This window comes from Vespula vulgaris, chromosome 5 (assembly GCF_905475345.1).
Source record: "Vespula vulgaris chromosome 5, iyVesVulg1.1, whole genome shotgun sequence".
In the NCBI taxonomy this organism is placed as follows: Eukaryota; Metazoa; Arthropoda; class Insecta; order Hymenoptera; family Vespidae; genus Vespula; species Vespula vulgaris.
In genome coordinates this window covers 5,874,541-5,895,960 of record NC_066590.1, presented here as the reverse complement: position 1 = coordinate 5,895,960, position 21,420 = coordinate 5,874,541, and the positions used below count along the sequence as shown (strand labels likewise).

At 36.9% G+C, this 21,420-nt stretch overlaps 1 protein-coding gene across 5 annotated transcripts in view; it reads left to right on the top strand.

Annotated features, from left to right (window-relative positions):
* LOC127063912 (leishmanolysin-like peptidase) overlaps nucleotides 1-21,420 on the top strand; it is a 238,491-nt gene that overhangs the window by 78,608 nt on the left and 138,463 nt on the right. Inside the window, exon 2 of one of the 5 annotated variants that reach the window (XM_050994222.1) lies at nucleotides 18,924-19,002. The exons of the other annotated variants lie outside the window; for them this stretch is intronic. The gene's annotated coding sequence lies outside the window, so the exon portion shown is untranslated. The remainder of the gene's footprint in view (nucleotides 1-18,923; nucleotides 19,003-21,420) is intronic. 5 annotated transcript variants of the gene reach the window in all.

Here is a 21,420-nt window from a genome sequence, read left to right as displayed (position 1 = left end):
TTCGATCGACGCGCAAGTTTCCAGTAGAAGCAACGCGTTTATATCGAGGATGGTAATTTTCTTGTAGATAGAAAAAGAGAAAGAGAGAGCAGAAGAGAGAGAGAGAGAGAGAGACTCTCTTGGGAGAACTCTACTAGAAAAATTTTGAAATTTACCAAAGTCTTATCCAAAGATGACGATCTTTATACGGTCAACAATGCAACGTACCACGATTTAATTAAAAATTCTCTTTGAATGAAAAATAAAATTTCAATTTAACCAAGGATCTTTAACGTTGCTCGGTTCTCTTAACACGTCGATTTCCTTTTAGTTATCAACATTTGAGTTTCTTTCGAGAATAAGCGTCGAAATTTTTTACTTTTTTACGCCATGCGTACCGTCCGACAAAGTAGCGTTACGTTCGTTCGCTCACGTACCGCCATTTCTCGAAGGCGAATTCATGGCACGTGAGAAACGACGGAGTGCCTTATTTTTACACCGGTGGACCTACGTGTGGTTGACCTGCCGCTGAGTCTTACTACTTTGCTCGAAGAGGAGTGCCTTGGGCCTCTCGCCATCTTCTTATGACGAGAAAAAGAAAGAAACGAAAAGAGAAAGAGAGAGAGAGAGCAAAAAAGGAAAAAAGATAGAGGTTGTGGGAATAGTACGTCTACCATACAGCGAGTACATTCCTTTTTCGATAATAAAAGCGAATGGACGTTGGAGTTTCGACCCCTTTGCGTCATCGTTGAACATGTTACTGGCCCTGCGGGTAGACGGTTGTAACGTAAAAAAAAGAGAGATAAAAAAAAAATAAAAAGAAAGAAAGAAAAAGAACTAGCGTTTCGTTCCCTTAAAACCTCACGTCTGAAGTTTCCCATGGTTTTTATTTTTTTCGATTTATTTTAGACTTCTTCGGTGGTACGTATCGGTAGTTTCATTCGTGCTATCGACACACATATGTACTTATATATCGTTATGTACCATATAGACACGTATCTATACGACGATATAATTTAATAATGAAAAATCAAAATAATGTCTATCGATCGAAATGGATCGTACTATTTACAAACGACTCTAACGATAAAACTATTATCTCGTTATTTTTAATTAATTTTCAATAAATTTGATGATATTTATTTATTTGATCTTATTTTTATATAAGTATGATCATTGTGAAATATTTTAAGTAGAAAAGATCGGTCGTTCGCAAGACAATGAGATTAAGATTTCAATTCAAAGAAATCGGATGAAAGGAGGTAACAAAAGGGAGAAGCGAAATGCAAGAACAGAAACGAAATGGGGACATTTTATCGACTTTTGGAAACGGAAGCTTCGTGGTAGGAACGTGCTCAATGGATGGAGGTTCTTCGATACCGTGGTTATCCATTATCGGATTGCCTGAGTCGTGCATTCAATTCGAGTTTAAATGTCCCTTTCTAAGATATCACGAGACTTACCTGTACCTTTTTCTCGAGTAAATGTTCGTATGTTTAAAAAGATCTCGGTTTTTTTCCTTTTCCTTTTTCTTTCTTTTTTTTCTGTCGTTCTTCAATGAATAGAGTGTTAAAAGAAAATACTGTATAGAGTACTCGAGTACTACAGAATAAATGTAAGATGTTCGGTCAATATAATTAATTATAAAATAAAATATAATAAAATATATAAAACTCTTAAGTTCTATTAAGTTCGATATAAAAGTAGAAAGAAAAGGATCACGTAAATTTTTCTAGCTTCGTTGATTCAACATTTTTTATTCTGAATTACGTATTCAGCTTTAGCTAATTTTTATATAGGAAATACATAGAACTTTTTTTTAATTCTGAATCCTTCAGTTTAATAGTTTTTATAATATCAAAAAGATGAACATTACGGTGGAATTATTTCGATAAAATAAGCTAAAAGATAATAGAGAGAGGGAGAGAAAGAAACAGAGAAAGCCAGAAAGAGAGAGAGAGGCCGAGTCAAAAATATGAAATGCTTGGAAAATAGCTTTCTTTCTTTCTTTCTTTCTCTTTCCTTTTCACATCGTTGGATTATCAGGACAATGGATACGCATTTTTTAAATTCACCGGTTCTTTGATAGGAGAATTTGCGACGGGTCGATGCAAGGGCACGCTCGTCCTCTCGTTCGTGGGATCGCGTGTCCGTCGAGTTCACAAAGCACGCTAAATGTTTCTGCCTATGACGCTTTCGACGTTCGAATTTGCGTGCGCGGAAACGCCAACGTAAACACGAAATTCTGCACATGCATTCCGCAGAGCAAAGCACTACGGATCTTTCGTCCTCTGTTCTCTTCTCTCTCTTTCTCTCTCGCCTATTCCATAGCGAGGGTGCATTCGAGCGTACTATAAAGGCTTCTCATTCAAAATTTCGTTCGCCAGAACAATACATTCTATATCCTACCAATAAGCAACATGCCTTGTAAAGGTAGTTAGCTCCTGGTATTACTATAAGCAGAAATAAGCCTTTTGATTCGTCCAACGTCCCAAGGAAATTTGCTTTGACGTATGTTTCTCTCTCTCTCTCTCTCTCTCTCTCTCTCTCTCTCTCTTTCTAATTTGCGTTATATGCAACTGAATATTCCTTTTCTGATGGCCCAATCGTTGTCGTTCTGGATTTCGATATATCTTGTACATTGCTTTTCCTACTTCTCTCTCTGTTTCTCCCTTCCTCTCTTTCTCTCTTTCCATTCTCCATTCTCTCATTTTCTTCTCTCATACTAGACGCTTCCTTCGTAATCTGATTTTCGTCAGATTCGAAGTGGCAACTTTAATAAAGTGTTTCGTATTCCGCACGTTACCATCGTGTTGCCTCATTTGGAGCTAAGAGACTTTCTTAGCCGTGTTCGGAAAAGTACGTTCATTATCGTGGGGAGGAAAAAGGGTTTATAGGAAAAAGTTTATTGGATCGGAGTACTAAGGACAACTTGGTTACGTTCGAAAATTGGATAGTAAGCTCGTTGAAAAGGGTCTCGAGATGGATTCTTCTCTATTATTTCACTTGTCTCGTCGACAATATCGACAAGTTTTTATCTTGGTCGAAACATAGAAATGGCTTGTTCGTTCGCCGATAATTTTTTTTGACAAATTTCGCCAAAACATTGGAGTTACGTCGTTTGTTACATTATCTCTAATAATATTTTAATTTGAGATCGAGAAAAAGAAACGACGAATTATCTATGAATTGTTTCTAATGGAATCATTACGTGCAAAATAAATAGCTTGCGGTTGTTTTCATAAATTTTCACGGGGTTTAAATAATTGAACGTAATCTCTCGGTCTTTGCATCAAACGATTATCATCGAAGTTAACGAACATGTTTATTTTGCAAACGAAAAAGAGAAGGGGAGAGAGAGGAAATTTTGGCGAGATTACGAGCTTTCATAGAAAGTGGCAGAAGAGAGATAGAGAGAAACAGAGAGAGGAATATATATATATATATGTATATATATTGTGAAGTTTCGAGCGTAAACAATTTAAATCTTATTGGCGTCCGAGTCTATCGAGCAACGTGGTAGTATGCTTTATTGCCGGTATTACCACATATCGTATGCAAATGTTTGCCTCAGCGTGTAGCATACGAATATTAAATAAGCTTCGGTCGGACGTATCGTCGGAATGGAAAATGGTATATGCAATAAATAACAAGCGTTAAGTGAATCAAGCTGCGTTGTTATAAAGCCCGTACTCGGTATTATTTGAAATCCTTTGCTATCTATCGTACTTTGTCAATCGATCATCGTTTTAATCATTTTCTCATCTTTCGATTATTTCCATTTATTTCCTTTTATTTCCTTTTTCCTTCTTCTTCTTTTTCTTTCTTTTTTTTTATGTTGCAATCGTCAGCGCTATTCGACATTAAGACTCACGAAGAAAAATCAATCCTTTCCTCGATATTCGAAAATACGAATTCCTCAAATGCGAAGAATTCGTACAACATTATATACCTTTCTCTGGCTCATTGCCAACATGCATAATCGTAAAAATAGAAAAAGAAATGGAGAAAGAGAAAAGAGAGGGTTAGAATCTGAGAAATTCGATCAGGTGTCGCGAAAGTTAATGCATATAACGTTGGTACGTGCGAGTTTGCTGAATCTTCTTCTTCTCTTTCTTCTTCAACTTCTTTCCTGCACGTAAGACGATGTAAATACATAGTTTCGAAGAGTCACCGAGTGAACGTGAGAGAAAAAGAGAGAGAGAGAAAGAGAGAAAGAAAGAGAGAATTATGAAGCTTGGAAACGAGTTCGGTCGTTTGTAAGCGAAAAGACGAGACCCGATTTTATGGCATCGTATTCGAATCGTCGACAAAAGCCACGAATACGAGTTACCTTCTTCGAAGCTTTACGCCCGGTCAAGCTCCACACCGTTCACGACGTGATGCCCTCGCTTTCTCTCACAATTTTCCTTTTCTCTACTTTCTTCTCTTCCTCCTCGTCTTTTAACATTCTTCTTTTTCTTTAGTTCTTCGTACCAGTAGTGATTGTCGGATCTAGTCGTATAAGTACGTATCTCTCCGATGTGTCTGTCGCACGTTCAGTAAAACCTGTAGGTATTATATATATGCAAATACTTTTTATCTTTTTCTCTCCTTTATCTTACGTTTCCTCCGATAAACGAAGTGATAAGTCCCATATCTACGAACTATAGGAAAACGGATGTGAGCTTTTCCTTTCATGACGAAAAAGAACGACCTCGCTTGTTTTACATCTACGTTCGTTTTATTTTATTACAATCGTTATTTTCGTTTGACATACATACGTAAGTACGTATCGAAGATACGTAGGAAATGTTCCTCTTTGTAGAAATTCTATAAGAAAAATCGATTTGTTGAGAATATGGGATAGAGAGACAGAGAGAGAATATATTAAATAAAATCTTCCTTGAATGTTTGTTTGAAAGGTAAATTGTTAAAACGTATATCTTGTCTTTTAATTAGCGATTTTCTTTTGCGGTTGACGAGAAAGGATCGATTCTACTTATGTAACTTTCTTTCTTTTACTTTTTCTTATTTCTTTTCTTTTCTTTTTTGTTTTGTTCTTTTTCTTTTTTGTCGAATTCGCTTCGCAGCTGCATGTAAAGCGACGCTAGTGAGACGTTCTAGGCGATTGTTAAAGAGAGCATAGCTCGACGCCTTCGAAAATCGCACAGCATAACGACGTAAGTGCTACCTCCGACGATTCTCTTTTCGTGATTTACGATTTCGTAGAAAACGAGCGGTCTACCGGGCTTAAAAGACCACGGATTGCTAGCTGAGAAAGAAACGAGAGAAAAGCACTTTTTATTTTTCTCCTTCGTGTCAACACGTAAACGCCGCACCTAGCTCGATATGCAAAACGCGATAAGTCGTTACGTAGTGTATGCGCGATTCTATAAAGTTATTAGTCCAGTATTATCGACGTTGGCGATCGCGTTACACACCTCGAACCACACCTTCGATCGTCGAATTTTCTCTGATAACAATTTTTTAAAAAACTCAACTCGTCGAATTATTCATATTTAAATCGATGAATTTTTGATAATATTTTTCTTCGCCTTTGGTATTTTAAGATCTTCGTTGTACGATAACACAAAATATGGAAAATATATTCAACGAGATCGATAAAGATGGATTCTTTTGCTTTTGTTAAGGAAAAAAAGAAAAAAAGAACAAAAGTCAAAGAAATACAGAATAGAAAAAAAAGAGATGGTTACGTTAAAAGATGAAAATGAATTCAGGGAAGACAGAGAAGTATGTACAATAGATATGTATATCGGAGATGTATACACCCTAGATTTCAACAAAAGGGTCGAAGTTTCTTTCTCCCTCTGTTTCTCAGTCGAGCGTCGAGAAGGGTGGAGCGAAAAATCTTATTAGAATGAACGCCGAGAGGCATAATCAAAATTCACGTCGCACTCGTCCCGTTTTAAATAATCATACGAGGAGAGGAGAGGGCTGCTGCGTCTCCTCCGGCACGATATGAACGCTCGTTTGGTCTCATCCTTCGAATTCGGAACACGCTCTCCGATGCTCGCGCCGCGTGCATTCTTCCTTCATCTCCTATTCTTTTTTTATCACGTATATTTTTTTTCTTTCTCCTTTTTTTTCTTTTTTTTTAATCTTTTTTTTAGCCGAACCCTGAAGGGCACTTTGAGAAAGTAACCACTATAGGTAGAATTTTCCCGTTCAAGGAATCACCATGTTAGATAACACCTGAACATTCTTCTTGAATGCCAAGTGCGATATTTCTTCTTTCTCTCCCTCTCTCTTTCTCGTTTATTTTACTTTAACGCAAAAGAAAAGAAGAACATCGTCATTGTCCAACGATCGGTGTTATTTCACGCGCGAAAGCGATACCTCCTTTCTTCCATTCTTAAAAATCCACTCGCGTTTCTATTCGTATCGCGTATCCTTATTCCTCCTTACGTGAATCCCCTTAGGATGTACCCTCCAAAAGGAAACCATCCATAGTCCTCTCATTTTCTTTCTCCTTTTTTTTCTTCACCCCGGTTTTTCCTTCGTTCATTCGTTCGTTCTTTCGTTCGACCCACCGTCCGTCCGACCGTCCGACCGACCGACCGACCGACCGACTGGCAAGTCATCGTGAAAGAACGAAGTCTTTATTACACCGAGCAAAAAAGGCTAAGAACGTTTCTTCCATGCCACTAGGCTACTTTGGAAGATTGCTTAGCAAAATGAGAGAGAGAGAGAGAGAGAGAGAGAGAGAGAAAGAGAGACAGACAGAGAGAGAAGAATGATATAGATTCAAAGTAATTTGTTTCGCTTGATTTAATGCATTTCACGAAAATCTTATTAGCATTACCTTAAGTATCGTGAGGTTAAACGAAAGAAATGGAAAAGTACAAATTTGCGAAACTGCATAGTTTTTTCTTCCTTTCTTTCTTTCTTTTTTATTTTTTAACATTTAACTTTAACATATTACTATACATTTTATGCAATAATTTAATAAGATGATGTCAATTACATTGTCGATTTAGAATTGCTTGTTTTAGTTACATTAAAATAAATAAATCGACTATAATTCGTATTCGTTAGAATACTTTTATTTGATGTTATAAGATACTTCTATTTGATGTCATATGATGTCATAAGGAATAGAGTATTTATTTTGTAATAAATAATGATTATAATTTTCCACGGGTTATATAATCATAAATTTGAATACTGACAAATCCCGCGAGTTATGCAAATCTTTTTCCTCCTTCATTTTTTTCTCCTTCATATTTTTCTCTCCTTTACACAGCTTCCTCCTTCGTTCACGTCATATTCTTCATTCCATTCATCATCGCGTGGCTTCAACGCGTCACCGCGGACCTTCAAGGAAGACAAGTGTGTAGAGGAAAAGGAGAGAAATAGAGGGGGAAAATCGACTCGTTTTCGAATCAAACGCTGCGTGATTTCGAGGGAAACGTTTTAATATCCGTACCTTCGATATCTCTTTCTACTTTGGCTCCATCTTTTTTTGATATATCGTTTTACATTTTTCTTTTATTTTCCTTCTTTTTTTTCCTTTCAATATCCTCCTATCCGCGAATGACAAAAGGAAGATATAATAAAATAAATCGCGAGAATGATGTATTTAACATAGATAACGCGAAGCTACACGTCGCTGACGAGCTTTTATCATTGTTTGAACACGCCGTACGTTTCGCCGGTACGAATATAAAAACGGAAGAAACGGGTTGAAGAGGTTAGGAAAAAAAAGGAATTTTTCGAACGTCATTCACAAGCGTTCACTTTGATAAGTAAAAGAGAAATGATAGGAAAGAGAAACAAATTTGTCCGATCGTTTGTTAAAGCGTTTGTTAAAACGCTTGTTAAATATATTCCAATGAATAATTTCACATCTGACAACAGTCTCTCTGATCTTCGAGCGAATTCTTTCGTTTTATAACATGAATACAGTTTATAAAGGTGGAAAAAAAATTCTGGATTTCACTTCCTGGGTAAATCAAAGCGATGAATTAAAAAAGAAATCATTGAAAGTTTTCTCGTCATAGAGATAGATGTGTTTTTATATATTAAAACGAGGGAACGTTGATGGCGTGGACAGGAATGAGGAAAGAGAGAAAGAGAGAGAGAGAGGAAGGATTTAATATTCGAGCTAATCGTTTGTAATGTTTGCGGAGACCTTAGTTAAAAGGGATACTATATCGGAACGAAAAATTGAAAAGAGAAATCGTTAAAATTTCGTATTACAGCGTAGACGTGGTTTGGGTCAAGACGAGGAAGCGTTGGTAGTACGGTGGTGGTGATGGTGGTAGTGGTGGTGGTGGTGATGGTTAAGGGAGAGAAAGGGAAGGAGATTCAACGTTCGGGCTAATCGTCGGTAATGTTTGCAGAGACCTAGCTGAACACTCGCGCGTTGGTAAATGTTTGCGGTGTGTCAGTGGTATAAGGACCAACCGGGAGCTCTGACCGCTCGACTGTTTTCAGATACACTTGCTCTGTCTCTCTCTCTCTCTCTCTCTCTCTCTCCCTCGCTCTTCCTATGTCAGGAAGTCGAGATGTATGTACCAACTAGTATTCTCACTTTCTCTCTCTCTCTCTCTCTCTCTCTCTCTCTCTCTCTCTCTCGCATTTCGTCAGTCGAACTCGCAGGAACGTAGAGAATTTGGGAAATATTCAAACGACGCGCCCCAGTCGTTGCTCCTCTCGCGAGAATTATACCAACTACGCGATCGTGACGTCACAACTGAGATGGCCGAGAAAGAAATCAAAGATGGCCGAGACCGTCACGGAGTGAACAGCGTGCTCTGCGATCAAATGAAAAAGTTTCGTCGCAAAATTGTATTCGTTGGAATACGATTGATTATAACATAGTAAGAATATATTCATTTATCGATATTTCGTAATACGAAAGGGTTTTCAACGTTTATAATACGTTTATAATACAATGTTTCGATCGATTAGTATGCCGAATGTTCTAGAACTTTTTGTCGCTTAATCGATATCATTTTATCGTAGTTATCGTTATTTGAGAAATCTGTTTTTATATCTCAAGAATTCTGTTTTTTCTTCTTTTTATAGATATCTATTTTTAATAGTATAAATTAATAATAAATCAATTAAATTTGCGATCGTATATTAGCGACATATGTAAATTTTTAGAAGGACACATTTATCGTATCATATGTGCGAGATAAGAACTGTGTAAAAATACTTCGTAAGCTATTTTAAACGTTTTATTTATTTTTTTGATATTACGTAAATCGTCAAAGTTCCATATTACGTATTATTTGAGATTGCGTTGGTCTCGAGATATATGTAAAAAAAACTTCGACTATGGAAAGTTGTTAATTGTAAATTGTTGCTCTGGAGATATATGTAAAAAAAACTTTGACTATGGAAAATAGTTAGCATATAAACACATATAAACAGGAATGAACACGCATATACACGTGTATACAAAGAAGTGTGTACGTGTTTACTTCAAAGATATCTACTCGACATTGTTTATATACAAATTTCGAGAACTGGCGAGTTCTGAGAATCCGACGCCTCGGTACGAAATAAATCGAAGGACAAACATTGAAGGGCGAAATAATAGGAATACGAAGCGTATGAGATACATTTTAAAGAAAGAACATTTAGTCATCGTACGAGCGTTATACGAACATGTAGTAAGTTCGATCGATCTTCTTACTCTTCCTACGAATATAAGTAAAAGGTATATGGAACAGTATTTGCAGAGGAAAATTTCTTGTCGTTTCAAGTAAGACCACAGGCATCTCGATCAAGATCTTCGAAAAGAACATTAACGAAATAATCTTCGATGATGATCGATAACCATAGAGTGAAATCCATAGAAGTAGTTCTATTTCAAATGGATAGTTAGAATCAAGAACGAGATTATCGTGTGCACATGGCAGCTGGTAAGAAAAATAACGACTCATAGATCACGTAAGGCTCAACTATATATACTATGTATACTTATATATACTATATTTTTTCTCTCTTTCTTTTCTTTCTTGTTCTGTCTCTTTCTCACCCTTCTTCTCAAGAAATCCATTAGTAATAGCATTAACTTGAGAAACCGTTTCTCCTAATGGCAACACACCCGTTGAATTTTTCAAAAGCTAATGAACACAATTCGTGACACTGGTAAAACGGATATGTAGTATCGTCGAGACATTCTAAAAAAAGAATATTTTTCACGAGAAAAACGAGAGGTTGTGTTATTACGAATGGATAATGAGAGTCTGGAACGAGATTGCAAATGCACCTAAATTACGCATAGAATTTTATTTATGTATACGTGTCTTTCTGTATAAGCGTTTCGTCAGATATATCGATTATAAAAAGATAAAGGTGACCTTAGAATACTATTTGTATGGTAGACTAATAATATTTTTTACGAAATGCGCCAGGCGATGGAGATTCGTATTTTTAAATCTATTTATCAGGAAGATATTTTCTTTTTTCGATCGGTAAAAGTATATTTATAAAATTGATTAGTGCTACGAAAATAAAATAGTGCTGACGAATTGGTGAACGAAACGTGAAAAGAAGAATGTAGAATTATGATATTAGTTAATAGGAATAAGGAACAAATGATTAAAATATTTATTCTTTTATCACAAAAAAGGTTGAGCCTTTATGCGTGAACTCGTTTTTCATTCGGATTAAAGGATTTTTATGTTTGTGTGAACGATGTAATATTTTTTTTCTATTATTTTTCTTTTTTTTTTTTTTAACAAAATTTAGTACGTATGTAGGATCAAGTGTATAAGAGGAACACTTTTCAAACGTGTAATATAACAGGAATATATAGCAAATATTATAGATACGAGGGTGTAACAATAATAAAGTCCTGCATTCACGTCGGTAGATTAATTCACAGGGCAGTTGGTTTCGAATGGAAAACGAGTATTTTGACAAACGTATGGAAGTCAGTTACACGTGGATACACATACGAACCGATATATATATATATATATATATATATATATATATATAAAATATATATAGACATGTACATATATACATATATTTACCTAGGGATATTATGTTAGTTTACCTTTCATCGCATTACAACTCGTTGTTATTTCGATAAAGACTCGCTTTACTTTCGTGATTTATCGTAACAAGTATCACGAACAGCAGTAGCAGCAATAGTAACAGTAGCAACAGCAACAGCAACAGCAATAGCAGCAACAGCAGCAGTAGAACCACCATCAACAGCAGCCACAGCAGTAGAAACAGTAATAGAGTATTGCTTCGACACTGCCACTTCGTGTTTTGGTATTCGTTTGATCGTTTGAATTACGATCGGTCCTCATCCGAATTTCGCATACATAGGTACACCGAACACACGTCGGATGCCAAGCGTGTTTTTCGACCACGACAATTCCGAACACCGTTTATTTTGACGATTTTTAACGAACGTTCACGTATTTAATACACGACATAAATTTAGCCGTGAAATTTCATGGATTTGCTTTGAAACGGGAGAATTTCAAAAAATGTTCCCGTAGCATGTTGAAAAATTTTATATTGTGTTACGGTATTGTTTCTTTTTTTTTTATTCTTTTTCATTTTTTTTCAGATTAGATAGGTGAAAATTAACGTCTGATCTAGATTCTAAAAGCTCGTTTTCCATTTTTAGAGAGTGTTAAATTTATTCGGAGACTTCGATATCGACTGGAGGTCGTGATCGTAGGGATCTAAAATAGTTCATTTTTTTTTCTTTTTGTTATTTTTTCTACTTTTCTTTTCTTTTACTAGAGACAAAATCGTACAAACAAAAATAATAGCGTAATTTTAAACACGTTCCAAATTATATAGGAACGCGATATTTTCAGCTTCATGGAATTTTTCTTATTTTTATTGTAGTAGTAGTCGTCATTAACGTCATCGTTGTCGTCGTTGTTGTCGTCGTCGTCGCTTTTACTTTCGGTTTAGGGTTGTTCCCACCCACTTAGACGATATATTAGCGACGAGATGGCACACGTCATCGTCCTCGCTGCTCTCGAGACTTTCATACCTTTCTGCTCCGATGCCTGCAACCCTTCCTGTTACTCGAGACATCACGATTCACATAGCAACGCAGTCAACCTTTCCAGCTCTCGTAGTCACGCGTCCGTTAACTTGTCAAAGGGAAAGCTTTCAAAGGCGAGATTAATAATTAGAAACTAAATTACATAGAGTAATACCTTCGTCATATTGTATTCCCCTTTTCTATCGAAATGAATTCATTCCATATAAAATTGTTTTAATTTAACCATCAAAGAACAAATATATTTTAAATAATTTCACCCGTAACGTGGACTTTTCATCGTATTCATTTTCTTTTTCATAATCGTCGAGTGGTATCCTTTGAGAATAACTCGAAAGTTCGGATTTGATTGACCTAAACGAATTTAACGCGACTAATTTGAATAGATTCCGATGTAGTCTAATAGAATTAAAACGTTCTAATTGGAAATATTATACTAATGAAATATATACTGTCATATTGTGAAATATGTATACTGGCGAATTATCAGAACAAGGTTTAATACGATTAAATAGAAAGAAAGAAAAGAAAAGAAAAGAAAAGAAAAAAATCGAAAGAAGTAAGTTTCGATACGACGAGTATAGAGATATATCGAGATACATGCTATTTATTTTCTTTTCTTCTTGTATTCGTAACTATCATGTTGAGAGACAGGGATTTCAATGTTCGAAGCTTTCCCATTTTCCAGAAAATCCTTCCGCTAAAGCTCGCATCCACCGTATGGCACAGCTTACTTCCTTTCGGTTCTTCGTCTTTATTCTTCCTTATTCCTTTTATTCTTTCTTTCCTTTCTGTTTCTTTTTAGCTCTAAGGTACTACGCGTCACTAGCAAGAGTCATCTATTTTCCTTGGCTTCGTATGCGTTTTCTCGAGTACGAGATGCAACTTAGAAGCCGTGTGTCGAATGTCAGCCGTTTCTTTTCTCGTACATTATACTATATATTTTAATCGAACGAACAAATTTAGAAGAAAATCGATTCAGAGAACAAGCAATTTAAAAACAATTTATAAATATACGAAATTTCATTACGTTCAGTGGAATAATTATATTTTATTATATTTAGAATATTTATTATAATTAGAAGAATTATAGGCAACTATTTATTTAGTCAGTATTTTGAAATATTTAGTAAGTATTAATAATGAAATGTCAGTACGTAATACAAATGACGCAAATCCTGATCTAACTCTGACACTTTTAATTATTTATACTAATCGTTTGTTTTGTAAAATGTTTATCGTTAATTAATAAAAATACTCGACCGAATAAATATGCACTGGATTAAGCGTTTCTTGAAAAGAATATTTTATTATTCTCGTTTGATAGATAAATCTCGGATCGATAGAAATCTATGAAATTTATTTAACTTCTTTCAACGTTGATGAAAAAAAAAAAAATGAATAAAGTGAAAGAATATAAGAAAGAACGAGGAACGGAACGAAGAGAAAAGTTGTGTAATAAAACGGCGTCCGCATGTTTGCAGTTGCAAAGCTCGAGCGAAAACAAATAGTTGAGTTAAGCTGCAAAAGTGAAAATAAATTTATGGTAACGAATGAATTCGTCGAATGTTTCTGTTCGAGAAGGACTAACCTAGGCACTCGATTATTCGTCTTTCCTGAATATTCATAATCATCCATGTTGTGTAAATTATTGCGGCATTCGCAAATTAGGTAGAAAATCATGCGCAAATCAAAATTACGTGGTGTGTTTTGCGCTAATAACGCTGTAATAATATTAATATTAATAATAGTAATAATAGTAGTAATGACAATAACGAGAAGAGTAAGGATAAATCGATCGATTTATATAAATATAACTTTTAAATGCGACGAACACGCGAGTGAAAATAATAAATTTCTTTCGAAATCTACTTTTATAACTCGCCGATTTCTATTAAACGGTTAAAAATACGACATGGAGAATAATGTGAATAGTACGTCGTTTGCAATCGATTCGAGATTCGAAAGAAAGGAAACGTTCTTTCCGGTTCTTTCTCGACTCGTATTATAAATCATTTTATCGCGATTAATGTCATTGAATAGCTTATCGCCGTAACGTTTCATGTTCTTCTATCCAGCTTTCATTTCGAACATTTCTCACGAAGGTCCTTGGTACGTTTTCGGTACGTTCTCTTCTCGTTGGTCATTTATCGCGAATATATGTCGCGAAGTACGTCGGTAGGATTGCGGAAGTGGACTATGAAAGAACGAAAAAGGTTCGAGAGGTTCACTCACATTGAACAGAAGAGAGACGTGTCCCACGAAAGTGGAAAGATAAAAAGGCCACGGGTGTTTTATCCTTCCGCTTGAAGGGAAGAAAAAGAATGGAAAAGAAAAATAAGGAAGAAGAAGAAGTAAAAGAAGAAGAAGAAGATTCTCGTGGCTGTCCAGTTTGAGTTAGAAATAGCTTCCCTGAAAAATATGATCGGACGTTGGTGAATTTATACGAGAGAGAATACGAAGAACTCGTCGTTATGCGATTCTACCGTAATAGAATTTGCTTCATAGCGATATACTTCATGTACATGTTTGTCTGTTTATATACATGTTTTACGCGTACGAATATATATATATATATATATATATATATATATGTATGTATGTATGTATGTATAGGTACGATCGTATGAACTCATTTTGTTCAGTTACGATAATTCAAACTCGCCAAGTGACGGTCATTCGCGTACGCGCGCGCACGTAATAAATGCGTGCTCCCAACAGTACGTTGTAATATCAGGTTGTTGGGTTGGACGTCAGGGGAAGGTGGGGTGGGTTCGGAAAGGGGATAGAGTCGTTTGCAGGCCTCACCCTGCTAATTAACTTTATCAAATGAATCGACGTTAAAAAGAACGTCGTCTCTGATAATTGAAATTTCCAAACTTTTTATTATTATCTCAGTTTAGTCAGATGAATCCGGAGGGAAGTGAGAAAAAGTGAAAGGAGAAAGGGAGATAATTGAAATGGATATCGTGCTATGGCTGGCTGTTACGTATAGCAGAACGAGTAGCATTTTTATTATCATAACTTTTTCATATAGTGCTTGTTATTATTTTGGTAATCTTTAAAAATGAAAAGACAAAGCGAGTTTATTTTATCAATAAAATTTCGTTTAACAATCTCCTGTCCCTTTTTCTTTCGATTAATTAGCAGATCTTTGTATTGATTTTTTATTAGTTTTCGTGCATATTTTACACCAAAGCTCGTACACATAAAGTGATAGAAAGGGAGAGATAGAGAGAGAGAAACAGAAATGGATGAACGAGGAAAGCGACTTCTCATGCGTTAGGTTGCGCGACCAATATTTACTTAACTTGATTGATAAATAGTCCCCCGATAGTAACGAGACTGGTTGGCTGGCTGGCTGACTGGGTGGGTGGCTGGTTGACTGGTTGGCGTGCTTCTGAAACGTTGGAGTTCGGAGCGTGCTTGATTCCCGAGGGATACGAGAAAACGTTCTGTGGGCTCTCTCCTCTCGTCCAGATCGGGGATTCTGCGAGCTGCCTGTGCATCATCGATTCCGCTTACCACATACATATTTCCAGCCTACTAAATTTGCATTAGTGTACGCATGATGCTTTTACTTTACGACTTTATTCTCTTTCTCTCTCTCTCATTTTTCTCTCTATTTTTTCATATCGAATGAGACTATTTCATAACGTTCGTAGCAACGTCATCTCTGGAAGTTTTTCTTTTTCTTTTAATATTTTTTAATTAAATTTCTCACTTCGAGAAATAACGTTGCTCTTAGCTCGTTCTCTTATATCAAATTTAGTAAAATTTTCATAATATTATCGACGCTTCTCTAATCAGAAGAGAAGCCGCATTTCGCATTTAAAGTTTACGCACGATGAGGAAACAATCTTGGTTAAATTGAATTCTCGCTTCGCGATCCTTCTTATCCCTGTTTATTTATTTTTCTCTATATTATCCTCTTTCCATCTCCGTGCTCGAAGAGATAGGAACCAGAAGCAGCAGCAGCAGCAGCAGCAAATAATCCGAGCGAGCGATTAAAACTTTTCGATCGATTCGAAAGTTCGTCATAGTACGAGCCCGAGACGCGTAATTCATCCCTGGTCATCGGCAGATTTTCTCTTCAACGATAAGAGATAAAGGGCAGGGACATTTAGGTTAGATCGAATGAGATACAGAAAGAGGGAGAAGGTGGAGCTCAAATTCAATTTCACCGGCCTAAGGTATAGCCTTTTTGTCTCGGGAAAAGTAATTAAAGTGGGCTTTCCCCGTAGTGCTTTCCTCTTGTACGAAGGAAATAGAGGAGAGAAAGTAGACATGCGAAACACGAGAGGGAAAGAGCAAAAAAGAGGGAGAGAAAGAGAGAAAGAGAGAAAGAGAGAAAGAGAAAAAGAGAGGAAGGGAATACGCATTCAGTTCGACTCGTTTTGGGCGGTCCTCAAACGTCTCGTGGCAAAAGAGGGAGAGACCAAAAGATAAAAAGCCAACTGTTCCATTCCCCATAATCCAAGTTTCTCTTTTGGCTTTTTACATGCACATGCGCGTTGTCATTTCGTAGGGGAATCGTTCGGCTCGCCGCGATATTCCCCACATATTACGGCAACGTCAAATAACGTCGGCGTCGAAGGTGAATTTATATCGCACGCTGTCCAACCAACGATAAAACATGTCCGAGTTTGGCTGACGCGTTACTCCCTCTCTCTACTTCTTCTCTTCCTCTTTCTTTCTCTCTCTCTCCTTTTTTCTCTTTTTCTTTTTCTCTCGCTCTCTCTCTCTCTCTCTCTCTCTCTTCTCTTTTCTTGTACTTGAGCGTTCTCTTGTCGGTCTCTCACCATCCCCTTAACCCTCAACCCTCCTCTTCGTTGCGGTGCTCGTTAGCGAAACGGGTGCGCGCGCGTCCACGCCACTAAAATAAAAGAGCTCATTTCGTTGGCTTCGAGAAAAACCGACATTATATCGGACGCGACCTGTCCGCGCCCGCGTGACCTTTCGTTAAATCAAGAAAAATGTTTCGCGTAAGGTCACCCCTGTGTTCTCTTTCGATATCTCTTATTCTTTTTCTTCTTTCTCTTCTTCTTTTTCTTTTTTTTTTTATCTTTTTCCTTTCTTTTTCTTTTTGTATATACTTTATTTTATTTAATTCTTTTCTCTCTTTTTTCCTCTCCTCTTTTTTGTTTCCCTTTTTTTCTTTTCCCTTTTTTTTGTTGGCATTGATACTTTCACCGTTCCTCTCGACTCCGATTGAAATATGAGTTTTCGCTGTTACCTGAGCACGCGTGTATGCGCGCTTGTGATGGTTCGATGAAAAATTTGATGACTTTTTTTTTAACAAGAACCGCGATATGAAGCCTTTCAGAAGCCGTCCATCGGATTTTTTCCGTTTCTCTTTTCTCTCTCTCTCTCTCCTCTCTCTCTCTCTCTCTCTCTCTCTCTCTCTCTCTCTCTCTCTGTCTGGCTCTTTCTCTCTTTTTCTCACTCTATTCACTCTGAACTTCGGCAAATAATTCGCATCGGTTCGAACCTATCCCTTACTCACATTTACTCGTTATCGGAGTTTATTTTGGACGCGAGATATGTCTTGTTGGTTTCTCACCGAGCTTTTCTTCATTCAGCACTTTCCGTCCCTTCCGGTCAGTAGTTACTTGCCCGTTCTTCCTAGCCATCTTTTCCGTTCCTTATTGCAGAAGTCTCTCTCTCTCTCTCTCTCTCTCTCTCTCTCTTTCTCTCTCTCCATCGTCTATTTTCTATAGTTTTTCGACGAACTCGGATATCGAAGAAAGCGCTTGAACGTGCGGAAGAATATCGGTTAGTCGTTGCACGTAAGTCGAATACGTGGCCTTATTTTCGTGTTTCTTTTTTCCTTGGCACGAGAAAAGAGTTCTATACTGTTCCTTCGAACACACGTGTCCCGTTCTAATTTTCTTCGCGTCTCCTTGGAGGAGATTCCGATTTCTCGAAAGTCTTTCCAATAAAGGAAAATAAAAGATCTCTTACACGTGTAATTATTAATTAACAGTTAGCTGTTCGAGTATTTATCAAGACTCTCTTTTCTCGATAAATTTTCATTCTTCTCTCTCTCCTTCTTTTTTTTTCTCTTTCTCTCTTTTTCATCGATTTCGTTATCATCCCCGGAGAAAAGCGATACACTTACTCGAGACAAATCAAAGTGGGACGAGTCGGAAAGGTTGTAACGGTGGTAACGGAAGAAAGGAAAATGTTGGACGGCAATAAAAACAATAAAATAAAGGAAGAAGCTGGTGGCTGGGCGGCGGATAGCCGTGCCGGCAATAAATCTGTCAACGGGATAAAATATGCATCCGGGGAAAACGGCGCGTCCCGTGCAATCAGGGTGCGAGACTGGAACAAATGTAGCCCACCGGGCGAACGTCGCTCGTTATCGGAAAATAGTTCTGCGGCTTCAAGCTCCGACATTTCTTTTTATTCTTCTTCTCGTTCGGAAAGATCTCGTTCGAGTGGCGACGGCTGTTACCTTGTAAAGATTTCTCGAGTGTTTCGACTGAAGCTTTTTCTCTTTCTCTCTCTGTCTTTCTCTCTCTATCTTTCTCTCCCTGTTCTCTTTGCATAATCCAGTTGAATGATAATATTTCAGTCTCTCTCTCTCTCTCTCTGTTCTCTTTGCATAATCCCGTCGAATGATAATATTTCTCTCTCTCTCTCTCTCTCTTTCTCTCTCTATCTATCTATCTTTCTCTTTTCGAATTCTCCACTTCAAAGATAATCTCTTCCTCTGTTGTAAGTCTTTTTTTTCTCTCTAACCCTCCACTCGAACGAAAATAACGGCGAACAAGTTTTTCCATCTAGAGCTCGCGATTCGCCATCCTCTCTTACCACATTTATAGATCTCGATTATCAAAGCTTCGTCGATTTGATTTCTTCCTTTTTCGCTCTTTCTCTCTCTCTCTCTCTCTCTCTCTCTCTCTCTTTCATCTCTTCCTACGAATTTTTATTGCAGATAGAAAGTCCTCGGTGGTAGTGAGTCGCGTGCGATCGCAAGAAAGAAAGTCTTTTTTCGTACGATTTGACCTATTTATGTAAGTAGGTAGTACCCTTACTTTTCTCCAGTCTGAAACACGCACACACACATATATATCTCTTGAGTTTAAACAGCTTTGAAAGTTTGAGAAAGCGCGAAGGGTAGATTTATGGAATGAAAAGTGATTTTATTCCGTCTCGAAAATCTTTCTATCGAAGAATAAACATATAATAATAATAATAATAATAATAATAATAATAATAATAATAATAATAATAATAATAATAATAATAATAATAATAATGTAAAACATGAAATTTGACGATTTACAAATCCGACAATTTAACAACGAATGAGATTTCACTAGATTTACTGAAAAAACGTTTTTAAGATACTCTTTTTCGATCTCAGTTCGGTGAATCGTACGGATTTTCGAAAGCCATAACGTCGAATGCAAAGCGTCTCTTCTCGACTGGAGAATCGATTTCGTTTCGGTCGAGAACGACAAATTCGATGGAACGAAGGAAAGGCTGTTACAACATCTCCTTTCTATCTATCTTTCTCTCTCATACTCTCTTCGCGTTAGAGTTTCGACGAAGATATATCCGTCGTATTTGGTATTCAAATTTCTTGATGCATTACACGTTTTTCGATCTCTGGACCCGTACGGATGCTGAACCCGTTATGCGATGGACGGTCAGACCACTCGTTTCTCCGCGCACGTATTTCGCAGGCTTTGAATCCCCCTCCCGTAGCTTCGATTAGGAATTCTATCGTGCGACGAGCCGAATCGGACGAGAGGAAAGAGAGGAAAAGAGGAGGAGAGGCCAGGATTTTACTTTGTTTTCGCGGTGATTTTCAGCGAACGACAGATTGCGAGTCGACCGTTCCATTTGTTCGTTTCCTCCATGATCGTCTCTCTTTGTTTCTCTCTTTTTAATATGAACGAATTGGATCGAGAGAGAGAGAGAGAGAGAGAGAGAGAGAGAGAGAGAGAGAGAGAGAAAGAGAGAAAAGAGAGTAAATGCAAAGAGGAAGCGTAGGAGGAAGGACAGCCTCGAATTTATTCGTACGTGGATGGCCCAGCATAATCTGGCTATCCTTCAATTCTCTTATTTCTCTCTTTCTCTCTCTATACTTTATCGTCGTTTGCATCGCATTGCAGGTCGTCGATTAAGCGTTCCCCATCGAGGTCGTAAAATTTTCGCGGCTTTCCCGAGAGCCTTTAAATTTTTCGTCGCGACGGCTCGTTAATTATTATTTCCTCTTCTCACTCTCCTTCGCCATACCTTTTCCACTTTTTTCTCTCCCTCTCTCCTTCTCTTTCTTTTCTCTCTTTTTTTCTGTCCCCACTCTGGGATCTCTCTAGGCACTTCCGCGTCAATACGCCGGTGTCTCTAATTTGTTCTCCACCAATATATTTTCTTCTATCGTTCCATTGATAATCTCAACGAGTTATCGAATATTACGCTTCTTTGATTTACGATAATTCGGTAATTTTTTACTCCTTTCTCTTTTTCTCTCTCTCTCTCTCTCTCTCTCTCTCTCTCTTTCATTCTTTTTTCCCTTTTCCTATGTTAGTTGATCTATATTTTATCGGGGTAAAATAGAACGATCGATAATGCTACGTTGTATTGCGAAAAAATAAACGAGAAGAAGTAAACGAAAATGAAATAAATGTCGCAATCGAAGAAAAATTATTATGTGATTTAATATACATACAGGCAGAACGCGCAACGTGATTTACATTGTATGGACCTCGAGAAAACTCGAATTCAATAACGTGCTTGAGAGTATATACGATTCGTATTATATTCCTGCATTATCGATTATCGGGAGATGTTTAAAAGCAAAAGGACGAAACGTATTTTGTATTTGCATCATTTACGAATTAATTTAAAGGCCACTGAGAAAAGGGAGCTTTATTGCTATATATGTATGTCTGTGTGTGTGTTTGTGTATATATATATATAGCATAATTGATAATAGATCACAAAGAGCAGATATTTTTCCTATGAGAAAAAACGCCAAGGGAGAAAGAAAAATAAAGAATACTTCGTTAACGTTGATGCGGAAATATTATATTTTTATTTTTCAAACGATTAAAATTCAGTCCTGATTCGTTACTTTAAGCTGTCGAATGAAAAGTTTTGAACGTTGAGAGCTCATTAAAAATGCATTATCCTTAATGTACAGATCGTCGCATCTCAATTTCTTTCACGTCTAAACGAAATATTTTTAGGCGAACGAAAGAAAAGAGAAAGGGAGAGAGAAAGAAAGAAGGTATATCTGGTTGGAAATTGTTTCATCTTTGTAAATCTTATCGTTTAAGACGCAGACGTTGATAATGATTAGCATATAATATAATTCCTGAAGATTGAAATTCAAGGAAAATTCGGTAAAGAGACGAAGGGAGAGAAAGAGAGAAAGGGCGAAGAGAAGTAACTGGGAAGATAGAGTTTAAATTAAATAACGT